Source organism: Mesoplodon bidens (genome assembly GCF_964165515.1).
Source record: "Mesoplodon bidens genome assembly, chromosome: 3".
NCBI lineage: Eukaryota > Metazoa > Chordata > Mammalia > Artiodactyla > Ziphiidae > Mesoplodon > Mesoplodon bidens.
The window spans coordinates 30,185,249-30,206,865 of NC_138178.1; the positions used below are offsets into that span (position 1 = coordinate 30,185,249).

Sequence of the window (21,617 nt, forward strand, 5' to 3'; positions counted from 1 at the left end):
GTAACAGTAGGGTGCTTTAATACCCCACTTACATCAATGGACAGATCATCCAGACAGAAAATTAATAAGAAAACATCAGACTTAAATGATGTTTAAAAGATGGACCTAATAAATACAGAACATTCCATCCCCAAATAGCAGAATATATAATCTTCTCAAGTGCACATGGAGCATTCCCCAGGATAGATCATATGTTAGGCCACAAAACAAACCTAAATAAATTTAAGAAGACTGAAATCATATCAAGTAATGGTATGAAACCAGAGCTCAATTATAAGAAGAAAACTGGAAAAATCACAAGTATGCAGAAATTAAACAACATGCTACTGAACAACCAATGGATCAATGAAGAAATAAAAGGAGAAATTAAAAAAAAAACCTTGAAACAAACGAAAATGAAAATACAACATAACAAAATCTATGGGATGCAGCACAGACAGTTCTAAGAAAGAAGTTTATAGCAATTCAGGCCTACCTCAAGAAACAAGAAAAATTTCTAATAAGCAATCTAACTTTACAACTAAAGAAACTAAAAAAATAAGAAATGAAGCCCAAAGTTAGTAGAAGGGGAGAAATAATAAGGACCAGAGTGGAAATAAATAGAGCCTAAAAAGACAATAGAAAAGATAAATAAAACTGGTTCCTTGAAAACATAAAACAAAATTGACAGACCTTTAGCTAGACTCACTAAGAAAAAAAGAGAGGGCTTAAATAAACTCATAAATGAAAGAGGAGGCATTACAACTGATATCAAAGAAATACAAAACATCATGAGACTACTATGAACAAACTGGCCAACCGAGAAGAAATGGATAAATTCCTAGAAACATAAACTCTTCTAAGACTGAATCATGAAGCAATGGAAAACTTGAATAGACCAATTACTAGTAGGGAGATTGAATCAGTAATCAAAAAACTCCCAACAAACAAAAGCCCAGAACCAGATGGCTTCACTGGTTAATTCTACCAGACATTTGAAGAAGATTTAATACCTACTATTCTCAAACTCTTACAAAAAAATTAAAAAGGAGGGAATGCTTCCAAACTCACGTTATGAGGCCAGCACCACCCTAATACCAAAACCAGACAAGGACATCAAAAAAAAGAAAATTACACAGGCCAACATCCCTGATAAACATAGACATAAAACTCCTCAACAAAGTATTAGCAAATCAAATTCAGTAATACATTAAAAGGATCATACATCATGATCAAGTGGGATTTATTCCAGGGATACAAGGATGGCTCAACATCTGCAACTCAATCAACATGATACACATCATGAAGATAAAAATCATATGACCATCTCAATGGATGCAGAAAAAACATTTGACAAAATTCAACATCCATTTATGATAAAAACTCTCAACCAAGTGGATACAGAGGGAACATGCCTCAACATAATAAAGGCCATATATGACAGGCCCACAGCTAACCACACTCAACAGTGAAAAGCTAAAAGCTTTTCCCTTAAGATCAGGAATAAGACAAGGATGCCCACTCTGGCCACTTTTGTTTAACATGGTATTGGAAGTTCTAGCCAGAGTGATTGGCAGGAAATAGAAATAAAAGGCATATAAATTTGAAAGAAAGAAGTAAAACTATCACTATTTCTGGATGATATGATTTTATATATAGAAAACCCTAAACACTCCACAAAAAAATTGTTAGAACTAATAAATTCAGTAAAGTTTCAGGATACAAAATTAATATACAAAAATCTGTTGCATTTTATACACTAACAACAAACGATCAGAAGAGAAATTAAGAATTAATACTATTTACAATTGCATCAAAAAGAATAACACATCTAGGAATAAATTTAACTAAGGAGGTGAAAGACCTGTACATTGAAAACTATAAGACACTGAAGAAAGATATTGAAGATGAAACAAATAAACAGAAAGATATTTCATGTTCACGGATTGGAGTAATTAATATTTTACAATAATTAATATTGTAAAAATGTCATATTACTCAAAGCAATCTACAGCAATCTACAGTTCCAATGCAATCCCTATCAAAATTCCAATGACATTTTTCACAGAACTAGAACAAATAATCCTAAAATCTGTATGAAACAATAAACGCCAAAGCAATCGTAACAGAGAAGAATAAAGCTGGAGGGATCATGCTCCCTGATTTGAAACTATATTACAAAGCTATAGTAATCAATATAGTATGGTATTGCCATAAAAACAGAAACATACATCAGTGGCGCAGAATAGAGAGCCCAAAAATAAATCCAATCATATATGGTCAATTTAAAACAAAGGAGGCAAGAATATACAATGGGGAAAGGACAATCTCTTCAATAAATGGTATTGGGAAAACTGGACAGCCATATGCAGAAGAACAAAACTGGACAAATATCTTACACCATACACAAAATTAACTCAAAATGGATTAAAAACATGAATGTAAAGACCTGAAACCATAAAACTCCAAGAAGAAAACATAGGTGGTAAGCTCCTTACCATCACTCTTTGGCAATATTTTTTTGGATGTGACTCCAAAGGCAATGGCAACAAAAGTAAAAATAAACAAATGGGACCACATCAAACTAAAAAGCTTCTGCTCAGTGAAGGAAACCATCAACAAAATAAAAAGGCAACCTCCTGAATTGGAGAAGATATTTGCAAATCATCTGTCTGATAAGGTGTTAAAATCCTAAAGAACTCATTCAGCTCAATAACAAAAAACCACAATCTGATTAAAAAATGGGAAGAGGATCTGAATAGATGTTTTTCCAAAAAAGACAAACAGATGGCCAACAGGCACATGAAAAGATGCTCTACATCACTAATCATCAGGGAAATGCAAATCAAAACCACAGTGAGCTATTATCACCTCACACCTGTCAGAATGGCTATTATGCAAAGGACAAGAAATAACAAATGTTAGTGAGGATGTGGAGAAAAGGGATCCCTTGTGTACTGTCGGTGGGAATGTAAATTGGTGCAGACACTATGGGAAACAATACAGAGACTCCTCAAAAAATTAAGAATAGAACTACCATATGATCCAGCAATCCCAGTTCTGGATATTTATCTGAAGAAAATGAAAACCCTAATTCAAAAAGATACATGCACCCCCACGTTCACTGCAGCATTATTTACAGTAGCCAAGATATGGAAACAACTTAAGAGTCCATTGATGGATGAATGGATAATGAAGATCTGAGACACATATACAACGGCATATAATCAGCCATTAAAAAGAATGAAATCTGGCTTCCCTGGTGGAGCAGTGGTTGAGAGTCCGCCTGCCGATGCAGGGGACATGGGTTCGTGCCCCGGTCCGGGAAGATCCCACATGCTGTGGAGCAGCTGGACCCGTGAGCCATGGCCACTGAGCCTGCACGTCCGGAGCCTGTGCTCCGCAACGGGAGAGGCCACAGCAGTGAGAGGCCCACATACTGCCAAAAAAAATAAAAATAAAAAGAATGAAATCTTGCCATTTGCAACAACAGGGATGGACCTTGAATGTAAGTGAAATGAGCCAGATAGAGAAAGAAAAATACTGTATGATTTCACTTATACGTTGAATCTAAAAACCAAAACAAAACTCTCAGATACTACAGTCCCCCCTTACCCATGAGGAATACATTCCAAGACTTGAAGTGAATGCCTGATACCATGGATAGTACTGAACCCTATATATACTATGTATTTTCCTATCCATGCATACCTATACCTATGACAAAATTTAACTTATAAATTAGGCACAGTAAGAGATTAACAACAATAAGAATAAAATAGAACAATTATAACAATATACTGTAATAAAAGTTATGTGAATGCAGTCTCTTTCTCGCTCTCTCTCAAAATATCTTATTGTACAAATTTAATGCCTTTTCCATCTTAACTAAGCACTCATCACGCACTGTGGCCATAACTTTTGCAGTGTGAGGTTCAACAGCAAAACTAGCACAAATTTCTTTTCCTTCTTCACAATTTCATGGATAGATTTGTTCTTACTGTAGATCTTAGTAACCTCAGCATACGATTTTTTTGTTTCCTTATTAAATCGAGAACTTGCACCTTTTCACTTAAAGGAAGCACTTTACAGCTTCTCTTTGGCATATCCGAATTGCCAGCATCACTATTCCTTGGGCTTTGGGGCCATTATTAAGTAAAATAAGGGTTACTTGAACACAAGCACTGTGTTACCGCGACATCCATCTGATAACTGAGATGACTACTAAGTGCCTAATGGAGGGATATACTAGACAAAGAAATGATTCATGTCCCAGGCAGGGCTGAGCGGGTTGGCGCGAGATTTCATCACGCTACTCTGATGGGCATGCAATTTAAAACTTATGAATTGTTTATTTCTGGAATTTTCCACTTAGTATTTCAGGCCACAGTTGACTGCGGGTAATTGAAACCACAGAAAGCGAAACCATGGTTAAGGGGGCACTACTGTACAGAGAACAGACTGGTTGTTGCCAGAGGGAAGGGGGTTTGGGGTGGGGGGGAAATGGGTGAAGGGGATCAAGAGGTACAAACTTCCGGTTATAAAGTAAATAAGTCACGGCGATATAACATACTGCATGGTGAATATAGTCAATAATATTGTACTGCAAATTTGAAACTGCTAAGAAAATGAATCTTAAATGTTCTCATGACAAGAAAAAATAGTTCATAACACTGTGGGGTGACAGATGGTAACTAGACTTATTGTGATCAGTTCACAATGTATACAAATATTGAATCATTATGTTGTACACCTGAAACAGTATAATGTTATATGTCAATTGTATTTAAATTTAAGAAATCTAGTTCTCTGAAAAACCTATTTTATAGGAAATAGCAAACTTTTCACTAGTCTGACCAAGGGAAAAAGGAGAGATGCCATGAATAAGATTAGGAACAATTATAGCTACAAACATGGAGAATATATTTTTTAATTATGAAAATATGATATAAACATATGTCATGTTTTTGTCATATATTTGAAAATCTGGAGAAATTGATGATTTTCTAGGAAAATTTAACTACTAAAATTCCCTCAAGGAGAAATGTAAAGCCTGAACAGACCTAGCTCTTTAAAGAGTCACCATGTCTGGTCAGACTGATTAATAAGTTCTACCAACATTTCAAAAAACAGGCAATGTCCACAGTATATAAACTGTTTCAGAACACAATAAACGCTAGAAAGCTTCCTAACTTATTCTACAAAACCAACTTGATTCTGATACCCAGACTCATGAGGGACATCACAAAAAAAAGAGTGACTGTAGCTCAATCTATCTTATAAATAAAGATGGAAAATCCGTGCATAAACTATTAACAATTGAATGCAGCACTGTTTTAAAAGAACAATACTCATAATCAAATACAACTCATTCCAAGAATGGAAGGGTGAAATTTCCAGTGTTAGGAAATCTATTACTGAAATTTACTACATTAAACAGATTAAATAGTAAAGTTGATAAACAATAAAATCACCTCAATAAATGCTTTTTTTAAAAGCATGTAATAAAATTCAACATTCATTCCTGATCAAAACTCTTGGAAATCTAGGAATATAAAAATTTCCTTAATTTAATAAAGAGTAACTGCAGGAAACCCACAGAAGACACCTACAAATGGTATAACACAGGATCATTCCTGTATACATCAGAAACAAAACAACACCACCTACAGACAACCACTATTAATTATTCATCAGGAGTTCCTATACATTGAAATAAGACATGAAAAAGAAATGACAGTAACTAATTAAAGGGATAAAAGCCACCATTTACAGACAGCTTTTATTTACAACCTGTCTAGAAAAGCCAAGAGAATAAAAAATAATAGCACCAATAGAGTTCATTAAGGTGGCTAGGTACAAAAAACCGACACACAAAAATCAATAGTTTTTCTATATCCATTTCAATAATAATTAGCAATATAATTTTTAAAAAATCAACCTAGATATAAACCTAATAAGAAATGCATAAGATCAATATGAAGACAGTGATAAAACTATTTTAAATGATGTCAAAGAAGACCTGAATAAATAAAAACATACCATGTTCCTGGGTGGGAAGAGTCAATACTGTAAAGATGTCAATTCTCCCCCAATTAATCTATAATTTCCATGTAATCCCAATCAAAATCCCAACAGGATTTTTTATGGAACTTGGTAAGTAGATTCTCAAGTTCACCTGAAAGAGAAAATGTGCAAGAATAGCCAAGAAATTTTTGAAAAAGAACCTTAAGGGAAAATTTATCCTATCAGTTATCAAAAAAATCTTCTTAAACCATGATAATTTAAAATGAAGTATTATTTAGGGATTAAAAGACTAATGAAACATAATGGAGGATCCAGTATACATAGGGGAACTTAGTATATGATAAGGGTGGCATGCAGAGATCACTAAATATTAATTCTGGAGGAAAATAAAGTTAGACTTCCCCTTCACAACATTCATAGAAATAAATTCTACACGGACTAAAAAGCTTAACAGAAAAGGCAAAACCATGAAGGTTTCAAGATGAACTATTCTTCTAAAGCTAAGTTTTTAGATGAAATATAAAACAGATTTATTATCTTGGGCTTTTCTAAGCAAGATCCAAAACCCAAGAGTCATAAAGGAAGACTAACAAATGTGACATCATAAAAATTTTAAACAGATTTTTATTGAAATATTACGTATAGAAAAAAGGGCAAAAATCATCAATGTACAGCTCTACAACTTTTTAAAAATTAAAATTTCTCTGAAATGAAAGTTCGGGACTTCCAGTTAAACATGTAGGAGTGATCCACTCTCCTCTCTGAAAACAATAAAGATGACACATGCCTCTGTGATTCCCAAGGGTATATAATTTCTCCACAAAGTAGTGATGCACCTCAGGTCCATATGACTGGGGCATGGGTGGCTAGCGGAGTTTGTTTCTTTGCCACACTGTATTGCTTTTATAGCAAAAATGAAAAGCCACCTAAATGCCCATTATTTTAGAAACAGTGATGTCTGACCAGGAATCACACAAACACATCATCTTTCCAAGAACAGGCAGTTTCTGTGGCATGATTTATTGGAGGAGAAAAAGTAAGTGACAGTCAGATATGCCCCTGTCCCTGCTGTGTCCACATATAATGAATTAATGCCAATTCACTGGTGAGGGGAGGGGATCTCTCAGAGATACTGGACCAGCAGAAGAGAAGGATCTGGGTTCACAGTGCCTACAGCCTAGCTCACTCCCCCTTCTCTTCCTTCCCACATTTTAGCATCTTACTGGCCTAGAAAGAAAGACCTCAATCCTCTCCAGCCAGTCATTAATCATAACCAGAAAGTGACTAGCATGACACCTCTGCAAGAATGCTGCAAAAAATGAGGAAAAAGGGGTCATAACAAGTGCCAGAAAATGATGAAAACTATAAACAAACATTTCTCCGTAATATCCAAAATTTAAAGAAAAAATGGTTTCTCTATGAAACAAGAGCTCAAAGAGATACAAGGATTCCATGAAGAAATAACAAGACAAAAGCAAGAGGCCCAAAGTGTGTGCATCCTCAGGAAAGAAACAGATGGAAAAAATTAAAGACTTTTAGAAATGAAAGCCATATTAGAGTTTTCTCTAGGGAGAAAAAGGCACTGGGGAAACTGTCAGAGACACAGAGGACAAGCCTGAGGGAAAATAAAATAGAAAAGAAATAAGTTAAATATGTTTAGAAAGAGATATAGAATTCAGGAAATAGAGATCCAATATATGTATAAGTGGTACACAGGAAGCATAGAACTGAACATATGTAGCTAAAAATATTCAAAAATCATGACAAGAAAACTTGCCTAAAATTTTAAAACACCCAGATCTTTTTAAGGATACTGAATCCCAAGAACAGCTGCTATAGAATAATCCTCAGCCAGAGGTGGCCCAGCAAAGCTACTGGACTTCAAGGATAAAGGAAGAATCCTATCCAAGCCAAAAAGTCATCATCTACAGGGAGAAGAAGTTGGGCTGTCTTCAAACTCTCCCAAGAAACAATGAATCCAGAAGACAAACAGGTGATGTTTACCAAGCTCTGTAAGGCTGTAATATATACAAGATATAATTCAGGTGTAAAGGCAACCTTCAGAACTTCTCAAAGGTGAAAGAAAACAGCACCTGTAGGCCCTTCTTGAAAAAGTTACTTGGTGGCAAAGTCCAGGGAATTAAGAACTGAATCAAAATAAATTACTCAGGAATGGAAAAACTGTGCTGAAAATGATGGTGGTGACCAAGACTGAAAAACTGTGAGAATCATAGTGACAGACGGTTAATACTGAACCCCGACAATGTAAAAACAACATCAAAGAAAATAAACAAAAACCCTAGGGACTTCCCTGGTGGTCCAGTGGTAAAGAATCCACCTTCCAATGCAGGGGATTGGGATTGACATATATAAACTAATATGTATAAAATAGGTAACTAATGAGAACCTGCTGTATAGCACAGGGAACTCCACTCCACTGTACAGTAGTAACTAACACAACATTGTAAAACAACTATACCCCAATAAAAAAAAAGAAGCAAGAAAAAAAATGCAGGGGATGCGGGTTTGATCCCTGGTCAGGGAACTAAGATCCCATACGCCATGAGGGAATTAAGATCCCATATGCCGTGGGGCAACTAAGCCCGCGAGCCACAACTACTGAGCTCCCATGCCTCAACATGAGAGCCCACATGCCACAAACTACAGAGCCCATGTGCTCTGGAGCCTGCACGCTACAACTAGAGAGGAGACACACCACAACTAGAGAGAAGCCCGAGTGCTGGAACCAGAGAGAAGGCTGAGCACCACAATGAAGAGACTGCATGCCCCAACTAAGACCCAACACAGCCAAAAATAATAAAAGAAAATAAATTAAAAGAAAAAACTAATATTGAGGTGTGGGGTGAAGAAGTGAGAACAAACTGAAGTAAATGCTAATTATTAAATATGGGAAATATGTAACAACAACAAAATGTAACCCTGGCCTCTTAAAGACTGTAACAATCTTGGGGCTTCGTTTTTTTCAATGAAAGAGGGATATTTGAGAAAATATCTCATTATAAGGAAGTATTTATGTGAAGTTCAGCAATTCCTTCCCTTTAAACTTGTTTCTTTTTCTTCTGTTAAATTCACATAAACCAAATAAATTAAGCATAAAGTTAAACAGTAAACAAATAAAATTAAACATAGGATTAAATCTGAAGTTCGGCAATATTCAGTTTGACTTACTTTCTCTTGTGTTAAGTTTGAATAAAATTAAACTTAGTATATTTTACTGAAAACAAGTACAGATCTTCCTTGACTTATGATAGGGTTACATCCTGGTAAATGAATCGTAAGTTGAAAATATTAGCCCAGCTTACCTTAAACACGCTCAGAACACTTACATTAGCCTACAGTTGGGCAAAATCATCTAAAACAAAGCCTACTTTATAATAAAATGTTGAACATCTCATGTAATTTATTGAATACTATACTGAAAGTGAAAACAGAATGGTTTATCAGTTGTTTGCCCTTGTGACTGTGTGGCTGACTAGGAGCTGTGGCTGCCACTGCCGAGCATCATGAGACAATACTGTACTGCATATCGCTAGTGCAAGAAAGCAGCAAAATTCAAAATTCAAAGCAGAGTTTCTACTGAATGTGTATCACTTTCACACCACAGTAAAGTTGAAAAATCATAAGTCAAACCATCATATATCAGGAACCATCTGTATAGTATGATCAAATGTTAAAGAAATAATATTGTCCATCCATCTCTCCATCCACCCATCAATCCACACTCTGTATATACGGTTTAAAGATTTTTGTTAAAGAGTAGAAACTAAGAGCTGGGGCCTGAAGTCAGCTTGGTTTGATCTTTGGCAAGTTACATAAACTTTCTGGCCCTTACCTGTGAAATGGGGATAAAAGTAGCATCAATGACATAGTGTTTTGTAAAGATTACATAAGACAATACATACAGAGACCTTAGATCAGTGCTTGTGATCTAGCAAAATCTCAGTAAGTACTGGTTATTCCTGTTTTCACCAGGATCCAGATGATATTTTACCTTCCTTGTGCTCTTCTGCAGTTTGATACAGCATTATATATATTTTGGAGTTATCTTGACTTATTAGTAATGTTCTAGCAAGCATATTATTTTAAATATATAATTTGGACAGTTCTACTACTTTCATTCGATTTATTTTTATGTGATAAAACATGTAAGAAACATGCAATTCTACAAAGAAATCTGGTAGAAAAAATTACTCCATTTGTATAAATATATAGTCAAACTTTTAGGAGCCCATCTGTGGTGATTTTAAACCATAACCACAAGTCTTTGACATTTTTCCATTCAAAAGGTGCAGCCTAATTTCTCTCCCCTTGAGTGTACGTAGAATTCATTTCTAAAGAATAGAGTAGACCTAAGTGACAGTATGTTACTTCTAAGACTAAGTCATAAGAAAAACATTGCTGCTTCCTCCTGGTTCTCTCTTTGAATCACCTGCAATAAGGGAAGCTGGCTACATGCCATGGGGACACTCTAAGAACCCCATGGAGAGATACACGTGTTGAGGAAACAAGGCCTCCTGCCAACAGCCAACAAGGAACTGAGGACTTCAGCCAACAACAAAGAAGTGACCCATCTTGGAAGTGGATACTGCAGTCCCAGCCAAGCCTTCAGACTACAGTCACAGCCAACCTCACGAGTGACCCTCAGCCAGAATCACTCATTTAAGCCACCATCTGTGCTAGATAACAAATGTTTGTTTGAGTAACTGTCATGCAGCAATAGATAACTAATACATCACCTATCTGGTAAAGAAACAGAAACCATGTTTTAGTGTCAATAATGGCAGAGTAGCTTCTATCACACTAACTCTTCTAAAAGTAATAATTATAAACCCTGGACTAAATACCTTTTTAAGAAAACACCACCTTTTTAAGGGCATTGGAAAGCAACCATAAGAAGGCAGAGGCAGGCAATTCAGTTCTTAAAAGAACAACAATACTGGGTATGATGCGAGTTTATACTTTTCCTCTGAGGGAACTCCCCATTTCTCTTGATGCAGAGAAGCTAGAACTCCATCAGGAAAATGCAATCTTATTCTCCTGGGGAGTCGTGGGATGGAGTCTGGGATTGTTAGAGCAGCTGGAAATTGAGAGAAATCCTAGAAATGAGAGAGCTACAGAAGAGGACATACTGAAACTTCCCTCAAACACTCAGCTAACCGCTGGACTAAACGTGTTTGGGCAACTCTCTAAGAAGTCCAGGAGGAAAGGAATAGCTGGAGGCTGAATGAGTGAGTGAGCAGATGTTCCAGCTGCTGCCCATTGCAGGGGAGTCAATTTGGAGTTTCAGTCTTGCCAAGTTAGAGGTGCTGGCTAAACACTTCAGTCTTTCCGCTGAAATACCAAAAGGGTCACACTACCTAAGAGTAAAGATTATATGCTTGGGCTAAAGGATTTTCTCTAAGGCTAAGGACAAATCAGAAAGAGATCAATCCTAAAAAAATGAAAAATCAAGCCTCCATAAGTTCAAACTGAACTGACTACAAGAACAAAACTCAACAGTTTTCAAGGATAACAGGATCAAGAGTCCCCACAATGTAGCATAACAATGTCCGGTGTACAATAAAAAGTTACTTGACCTGCGCAAATGTGCACGTTGTAAAAAGAAATATCAACGACTGAAAACATACCCACATTCCCTATTTATCCCTCCCCGTACCTTTGGTATCCATAAGTTTGTTTTCTAAGTCTGTGAGTATATTTCTGTTTTGCAAAAAAGTTCATTTGTATCATATTTTTTTAAATTCCACATATAAGTGATATCATATGATATTTGTCTTTGACTTAAAATTGGGAATTTGGGATTAACAGATACACACTATATATAAAATAGATAAACAACAAAGACCTACTGTATAGCACAGGGAACTATATTCAATATTTTGTAATAACCTATAATGGAAAATAATCTGAAAAAGATATATATGTATATGTGTGTGTATAAATACACACATACGCATCACTTTGCTGTACACCTGAAAACTGTAAATCAACTACACTTCAATTTTTAAAAAAAGAAACGGGGCAGAGTCAAGATGGCGTACTAGAAGGATGTGGAATTAGTGGCTCCGCACAACTAGGGCACCTACCAGGCATCCATGGGGGACCACGGACACCTAAGGGGACGGGAGGAACCCCCAGTGACCGGGTAGGATATGGGACGTGAGAGGAGTGAAGGGGGAGGAGAAGTGGAGGCAGGACGGGACTGGCGCCCCTGCGGGGTGGCTGGGGGAGGGGAAGAGATCCCACGCCCGAAGGGGGAAATTGGGGAACCACTGGGAGGGCAGAGGAACAAAAGAGAGCGTGGCCAGGTTTCCCCTGCCCACTTGGGCTCCCGGGAGCCTGCTGAGATCCCAGGCCTGATCCTCTGGCCACCGAGGCCCCCTCCAGCCACGTGGGTCCTGAGGGAGTGGGAGGGAGGGAAGGGGGAGCAAAAGTAAAGGCCAGACCTCTGGGACCAGCACCCCTGAGCAGTGGCTGGGGAAGGGGAGGAGTTCCTACACCCAGCGGGACCCACCCATGGTTAGGGGTCCCGTGGTGAGGGGGCAGACCCTGGGGGAGACAGTGGGGGAGGGGTGTGAAGGAACGGAAGGGAACGTGGCCAATGCTTTCCCTGTCCACTTAGGCACCGGGAAGCCTGCTGGACTCCTGGGCCTAATCCTCTGTGCTCAGAGCCTCCCTCCTGTCACACAGAGCCCAAGCCCTGTCCCTACACCCCCACACAGGACACTACCTCTACACTTGGAGACGCCCTCTGAGACTCCCTTCAACGTGCTGGGCCTAAACTCCACCCACACACCCTCACTCAGGGCCCTACCTCCAAACTCTGGAACCCCACACTCCAGAGGCCCTCCTTTCGACTTGCTGCCTCCCCCCTTTCACTCAGGTCCTAAGCAGAGGCCCCACCCCACGCTCAATCATCACCCCTACCATCCACCTAGGTCCTGCCGCACCCTAAACCCCACCCCTGCCTAAGTTCCACCCCCTGCCTAAACACCCCCATAGCCAAGGCTTTTGGGGTTTTTTCTTTTCTTTTTTCCTCTTTTACATTGGGATTCTGTTTTACCTTGTTGATTCACTGTTGTTGATTCTTTTATATTTTTATTTTTCCTAATAAACCTTTTATTTTTCTAATTTTATTTTACTCTTTATACTTGGTTAGTTATCTCTCCTTTTGGCTTTTTGCCCCCACCACCCTTTTTTTTTTCTTTCTTCTGCTGTGGTTTTATTTTACTTTGTTGCAGGTGTTTCAATTATAGTTTTATTTTTCCTAATATATTTTTATCCTTCTAATTTTACTTTGTTTTTTATTTTTGATATTGTACTGCTCCTTTCTTTCTTCCAATTTTTTTTTTTTTTAAAGTGCCACGAAGCTTGCCACATCTTGGTTCCCAGGCCCGAAGTCAGGCCCGAACTCCTGTGGTGGGAGCTCTGAGTCCAAACCACTGGGCTAACAGAGAACCTCAGACCCCAGGGAATATCAATTGGAGTGAGGCCTCCTAAAGGTCCTCATCTCAGCACCAAGACCCAGCTCTATCTAACTGCCTGCAAACTCCAGTGCTGGACGTCTCAGGCCAAACAACCAGTAAGACAGGAATACAGCACCACCCATCAAAAAAAAAAAAATGAAGCGACAAAAAAATATTTTACAGATGAAGGAGCAATGTAAAAACCTACAAGACCAAATAAATGAAGACGAAATAGGAAAACTACCTGAAAAAGAATTCAGAGTAATGATAGTAAAGATGATCCAAAATCTCGGAAACAGAATGGAGAAAATACAAGAAACACTTAACAAGGATCTAGAAGAACTAAAGAGCAAACAAACAATGATGAACAACACAATTACTGAAATTAAAAATACTCTAGAAGGAAACAGTAACAGAATAACTGAGGCAGAAGAACGGATAAGTGAGCTGGAAGATAAAATGCTGGAAATAACTGCCAGGGAGCAGAATAAAGAAAAAAGAATGAAAAGAATTGAGGACAGTCTCAGAGACCTCTGGAACAATATTAAATGCACCAACATTCGAATTATAGAGGTACCAGAGGAAGAGAAAAAGAAAGGGGCTGAGAAAATATTTGAAGAGATTATAGTTGAAAACTTCCCTAACATGGGAAATAGTCAAGTCCAGGAAGCACAGAGAGTACCATACAGGGTAAACCCAAAGACAAACACGCTAAGACGCATATTAATCGAACTATCAAAAATTAAATACAAAGAAAAAATATTAAAAGCAGAAAGGGAAAAGCAACAAATAACATACAAGGGAATCCCCATAAGGTTAACAGCGGATCTTTCAGCAGAAACTCTGCAAGCCAGAAGGGAGTGGCAGGACACATTTAAAGTGATGAAAGGGAAAACCCAACAACGAAGATTACTCTACCCAGCAATGATCTGATTCACATTCGATGGAGAAACTGAAACGTTTACAGATACGCAAAAGTTAAGAGAATTCAGCACCACCAAACCAGCTTTACAACAAATGCTAAAGGAACTCCTCTAAGTAGGAAACACAAGATAAGGAAAAGACCTACAAAAACAAACCCAAAACAATTAAGAAAATGGTAATAGGAACACACATATCAATAATTACCTTAAATGTAAATGGACTAAATGCTCCAACCAAAAGACATACACTGGCTGAATGGATACAAAAACAAGACCCATACATATCTTGTCTACAACAGACCCACTTCAGACCTAGGGACGCATACAGATTGAAAGTGAGGGGATGGAAAAAGATATTCCATGCAAATGGGAACCAAAAGAAAGCTGGAGTAGCAATTCTCATATCAGACAAAATAGACTTTAAAATAAAGACTATTACAAGAGACACAGAAGGACACTACAAAATGATCAAGGGATCAATCCAAGAAGAAGATATAACAATTGTAAATACTTATGCACCCAACATAGGAGCACCTCAATACATAAGGCAAATGCTAACAGCCATAAAAGGGGAAATCAACAGTAACACAACCATAGTAGGGGACTTTAACACCCCACTTTCACCCATGGACAGATGAACCAAAATGAAAATAAATAAGGAAACATGAGCTTTAAATGATACATTAAACAAGAGGGACTTAAATGATATTTATAGGACATTCCATCCAAAAACAACAGAATGCATTTTCTTCTCAAGTGCTCATGGAACATTCTCCAGGATAGATCATATTTTGGGTCACAAATCAAGCCTTAGTAAATTTAAGAAAACTGAAATCATATCAAGTATCTTTTCCGAACACAGTGCTATGAGACTAGATATCAATTACAGGAAAAAATCTGTAAAAAATACAAACACATGGAGGCTAAACAATACACTACTAAATAACTAAGAGATTACTGAAAAAATCAAAGAGGAAATCAAAAAATATCTAGAAACAAATGACAATAAAAACACGACGACCTGGGCTTCCCTGGTAGCGCAGTGGTTGAGAGTCCGCCTGCTGATGCAGGGGACACGGGTTCGTGCCCCAGTCTGGGAAGATCCCACATGCCGCGGAGCAGCTGGGCCTGTGAGCCATGGCCACTGAGCCTGCGTGTCTGGAGCCTGTGCTCCACAACGGGAGACGCCACAACAGTGAAAGGCCTGCGTATCGCAAAAAAAAAAAAAACATGACGACCCAAAACCTACAGGATGCAGCAAAAGCAGTTCTAAAAGGGAAGTTTATAGCAATACAATCCTACCTCAAGAAACAAGAAACATCTCAAATAAACAACCTAACCTTACACCTAAAGCAATTAGAGAAAGAGGAACAAAAAGACCCCCAAAGTTAGCAGAAGGAAAGAAATCATGAAGATCAGATCAGAAATAAATGAAAAAGAAATGGAGGAAACAATAGCAAACATCAATAAAACTAAAAGCTGGTCCTCTGAGAAGATAAACAAAATTGATAAACCATTAGCCAGACTCACCAAGAAAAAAAGTGAGAAGACTCAAATCAGCAGAATTAGAAATGAAAAAGGAGAAGGAACAACTGACACTGCAGAAGTACAAAGGATCATGAGGGATTAATAGAAGCAACTATATGCCAATAAAATGGACAACCTGGAAGAAATGGACAAATTCTTAGAAAAGCACAACCTTCCAGTGTGAACCAGGAAGAAATAGAAAATATAAACAGACCAATCACAAGCACTGAAATTGAAATTGTGATTAAAAATCTTCCAACAAACAAAAGTCCAGGACCAGACGGCTTCACAGGCAAATTCTATCAAACATTTAGAGAAGAGCAAACACCTATCCTTCTCAAACTCTTCCAAAATATAGCAGAGGGAGGAACACTCCCAAACTCATTCTATGAGGCCACCCTCACCCTGATACCCAAACCAGACAAGGATGTCACAAAGAAAGAAAACTACAGGCCAATATCACTGATGAACATGGATGCAAAAATTCTCAACAAAATACTAGCAAACAGAATCCAACAGCACATTAAAAGGATCATTCACCATGATCAAGTGGGGTTTATCTCAGGAATGCAAAGATTATTCAATATACACAAATCAATCAATGTGATACACCATATTAACAAACTGAAGGAGAAAAACCATATGATCATCTCAACAGATGCAGAAAAAGCTTTTGATAAAATTCAACACCGATTTATGATAAAAACTCTCCAGAAAGTAGGCATAGAGGGAACCTACCTCAACATAATAAAGGCCATATATAACAAACCCACAGCCAACATCGTTCTCAATGGTGAAAAACTGAAACCATTTCCTCTAAGATCAGGAATAAGACAAGGTTGTCCACTCTCACCGCTGTTATTCAACATAGTTTTGGAAGTTTTAGCCACAGCAATCAGAGAATAAAAAGAAATAAAAGGAATCCAAATCAGAAGAGAAGAAGTAAAACTGTCCCTGTTTGCAGATGACATGATACTATACATAGAGAATCCTAAAGATGCTACCAGAAAACTACTAGAGCTAATCAATGAATTTGGTAAAGTAGCAGGATACAAAATTAATGCACAGAAATCTCTTGCATTCCTATACACTAATGATGAAAAATCTGAAAGAAAAATAAGGAAACACTCCCATTTACCACCGCAACAAAAAGAATAAAATACCTAGTAATAAACCTACCTAAGGAGACAAAAGACCTGTATGCAGAAAACTGATGAAAGACACTGATGAAAGAAATTAAAGATGATATAAACAGATGGAGAGATATATCTTGGATTGGAAGAATCAACATTGTGAAAATGACTATACTACCCACAGCAATCTACAGATTCAGTGCAATCCCTATCAAACTACCAATGGCATTTTTCACAGAACTAGAACAAAAAATTTCACAATTTGTATGGAAATACAAAAAACCTCGAATAGCCAAAACAATCTTGAGAAAGGAAAACGGAGCTGGAGGAATCAGGTTCCCAGACTTCAGACTATACTACAAAGCTACAGTAATCAAGACAGTATGGTACTGGCATAAAAACAGAAATAGAGATCAATGGAACAGGATAGAAAGCTCAGAGATTATCCCATGCATATATGGTCACCTTATCTTTGATAAAGGGGGCAAGAGTATACAATGGAGAAAAGACAGCCTCTTCAATAAGTGGTGCTGGGAAAACTGGACAGCTACATGTAAAAGAATGAAATTAGAACACTTCCTGACACCATACACAAAAATAAACTCAAAATGGATTAGGGACCTAAATATAAGGCCAGACAGTATAAAACTCTTAGAGGAAAACATAGGCAGAACACTCTATGACATAAATCACAGCAAGATCCTTTTTGACCCACCTCCTACAGAAATGAAATAAAAACAAAAATAAACAAATGGGACCAAATGAAACTTAAAAGCTTTTGCACAGGAAACCATAAACAAGATGAAAAGACAACCCTCAGAATGGGAGAAAATATTTGCAAATGAAGCAACTGACAAACGATTAATCTCCAAAATATCAAGCAGCTCTTGCAGCTAAATATCAGAAAAACAAACAACCCAATCCAAAAATGGGCAGAAGGCCTAAATAGACGTTTCTCCAAAGAAGATATACAGATTGCCAACAAACACATGAAAGGATGCTCAACATCACTAATCATTAGAGAAATGCAAATCAAAACTACAATAAGGTATCACCTCACACTGGTCAGAACGGCCATCATCAAAAAACCTACAAACAATAAATGCTGTTGAGAGTTCAGAGAAAAGAGAAACTTCTTGCACGTTGGTGGGAATGTAAATTGATAAAGCCACTATGGAGAACAGTATGGAGGTTCCTTAAAAACTAAAAATAGAACTACCATACGACCCAGCCGTCCCACCACTGGGCATATACCTTGAGAAAACCATAATTCAGAAAGAGTCATGTACCACAATGTTCATTGCAGCACTACTTACGATAGTCAGGACATGGAAACAACCTAAGTGTCCATCGACAGATGAATGGATAAAGATGTGGCACATGGGCTTCCCTGGTGGCGCAGTGGTTGAGAGTCTGTCTGCCGATGCAGGGGACACGGGTTCGTGCCCCGGTCCGGGAAGATCCCACATGCTGCGGAGCGGCTAGGCCCATGAGCCATGGCCGCTGAGTCTGCGCATCTGGAGCCTGTCCTCTGCAACGGGAGAGGCCACAACAGTGATAGGCCCACGTACCACACACACAAAAAAAGATGTGGCACATGTATACAATGGAATATTACTCAGCCATAAAAACAAATGAAATTAAGTTATTTGTAGTGAGGTGGATGGACCTGGAGTCTGTCATACAGAATGAAGTAAGTCAGAAAGAGAAAAACAAATACTGTATACTAAAGATATATATGGAATCTTAAAAAAAAAAAAGGTTCTGATGAACCTAGGGGCAGGACAGGAATAAAGACACAGACGTAAAAATGGACTTTAGGACACAGGGAGGGGGAAAGGTAAGTTGGGACGAAGTGAGAGAGTAGCACTGACATATATACACTACCAAATATACAATAGATAGCTAGTGGGAAGGAGCTGCCCTGCACAGGGAGATCAGCTTGGTGTTTTGTGGTCACCTAAAGGGGTGGGATAAGGAGGGTGGGAAGGAGACACAAGAGGGAGGGGATATACGGATATACATATGCATGTAGCTGATTCACTTTGTTATACAGCAGAAACTAATACAACACTGTAAAGCAATTATATTCCAACAAAGATGTTAAAAAAGAAAAAAGTGAAGAAGGCATTCCACAGAAAAAAATAAACAAACATACCCACAAATGACTTACGTATTGGAATTAGTATAAAAGACTGTCAAATAACTCATAAGTATGTTAAAGAGTCCAAAGTAAAATATAGGTATAATGGGTGAAGAGAAGGGAAATATAAGGAAAGATTTGGAAATATTAAAAAAAAAAAAGCCAAATGGACATCATAGAACAGAAAAGCACAATATCTGAGTAGAAAAGAAAAAAAAATTCATTGGGTGGAATCAACAACAGATTGGACACAACAAAAGAAAGGATTAGTGAACCTGAAGAAGACAGTGCAAAAGAAATTATAAAATTTGAAGCACACAGAGAAAAAAAGATTTTAAAAAATGAACACAGCCTCAACCTGTGAGGTATATCAAGCAATCTAACAAGTATAGTTGGTGCCCAAAGAGAAAAGAGAGGAAACAGGATTGCAAAAAATACTGACAGAAATTTTTCCAAATTTGATTTAGAAAAAAAGTGATAAGAATAATAACCCAGGAGGAAGCACAGCTAACCCCAAGCTGGATCAATATGAAAGAAATTACACCAAGAGACATTATAGTCACAGACAAAGCACAGATAGAGAAAAAAATAAAGGTAGCCAGAGGAACAAATCACATTACATAAAGGGGAACAACAATAAGATAAGTATGACAACTGACTCATCATCAGAAACAATGGATGCCAGAGACAATGGAATAGCATCTTTAAAGCCTGAAAGAAAAACACGTCGGCCTAGAATTCTGTGTTCAGCAAAATTGTTTTCAAAAATGAAGATGAAATTTAGATAAATTTCACCTAAAAGCTGAGATGACTTCTCGCCGGCATACCTACGTATAAAGAAATACTAAAATACTAAAAGAAATTCTCAGGCTGAAGAAAAACTGAAACCAGTCAGAAGAAATAGGAAGCTAGAAAATAAGGAAGAGCACCGGGACTGATAAATATGTAGGTAAGTATACTTCTTTCCATAAGTATTTTAAAGCCAACTGCTTAAATAAGAATAAACATTGGGTTTATAATATATGAAGTAAAACACAAAAACAACAGCATAAAGAACAACAGTGAGTGTGAACTCAAATAATGTTTTAGGTTTATATACTGTACATGAAGTGGTATAATATAAATTCCACATAGATTGGAATAAATTAGGATATCCATTTTAATCTCCTGAACAACAACTTTAAAAATAAAAAAGGTATAAAAAGGTAGAGCTCATGGTCACACCAGGGGCATCTCAGAGAAATTCCCTGCTCTGTGTCAACATGTAGAGAGAGAAGCTATGTTAGGGGTGCCTGAAGGCTGCCCTGTCCAGGGGTGGGCTTGGAGGGAGGGGCAGGAAGAGGTGCGGCTGCCTGTATAGAGAGGCTACAGTTGTGTGCAGCAGCCTTGGAGAAGTGGCTGTTACAGGTTCCCTGGGTCAATGCCAACCTCAAGCCCACACTATGTCTCCATTGCAAACCCAACCCAGTGTCATAGACAGTTTATACTCGTTGTCCAAGGACACAGAGCCAGTGGGTGGTGGGAATGGAACTGGTACCCAGGTCAGCCAGGGAGACTTCTCGTGGCTCTTCACTCATCAAGAGCTCCAAGGAGAACTTACACATCTCAACGTAAAAGAACTATCCATGAAGGAGTGAGGCCAGGTGACAGTCTCCTGATCAGTTCTGCAGGACACGCCCTTGGTGGTTAATGATGGCTGGTTAAATCCCAGCCACTTCAAAGGTTTCCAAGGGAAAGAGCAGGCAGAGGGTCCTAAATAAGTGAAAGCTGGGGACCCTATTTTCAAAACTCAAGAAATTCCCCAAAGACTGCGTGACCCAGAGTCCTCCACCTTGTGCTGCTTGTAGTAGAGCTGAGGGAGCTACAACCACCTCCACAAAGGCAAAGCAGCAGAGAAGGCCACACCCCAGGAAGGCATCCCAGCATGGCCATCAGCGTGCGTGTGAGCACTTCCAGACAGACAGCCAGTGCCCCAAGGCCATGTGGACAGTCGAGGACAACTGATGCCCCGGCCACACCTGCTCAGTGCCAGCTCAGTGATGCGCACCTACCAGGCACTGCAGAGGACTTACTGACTGACTGTCTGCCAGTCTGAGTTGTCAATCTGCCAGGCTCAGGGGGCGGGGCAGGGGCGGAGGGCGAGGAAGACGTGTGACTCTTTGCTCTAAAGCCCCATCCTAACAAGAGAAGCTTGACTCACAAATGGAGAAACCAAACAACAGAGCCAGAGACACGCAGGGTCAGGCATGCTCCTTAAAGGGACCTGGAAGGCTGACCTCCCTCAGTAAACAAGACGAGGGGGGACACCTGGATTTGGGGAGCACTCCATGGAGCAGAGAGGGCATGAAAGGCCATAAGTCACGGGTGGACTGAGCAGAACGGAGCGGCGGGGAGAGGT

At 38.4% G+C, this 21,617-nt stretch overlaps 1 protein-coding gene across 4 annotated transcripts in view; it reads right to left on the reverse strand.

Moving 5' to 3' along the window:
• Positions 1-21,617, reverse strand: part of PCSK6 (proprotein convertase subtilisin/kexin type 6) — a 193,566-nt gene that overhangs the window by 102,512 nt on the left and 69,437 nt on the right. The window lies entirely within an intron of this gene.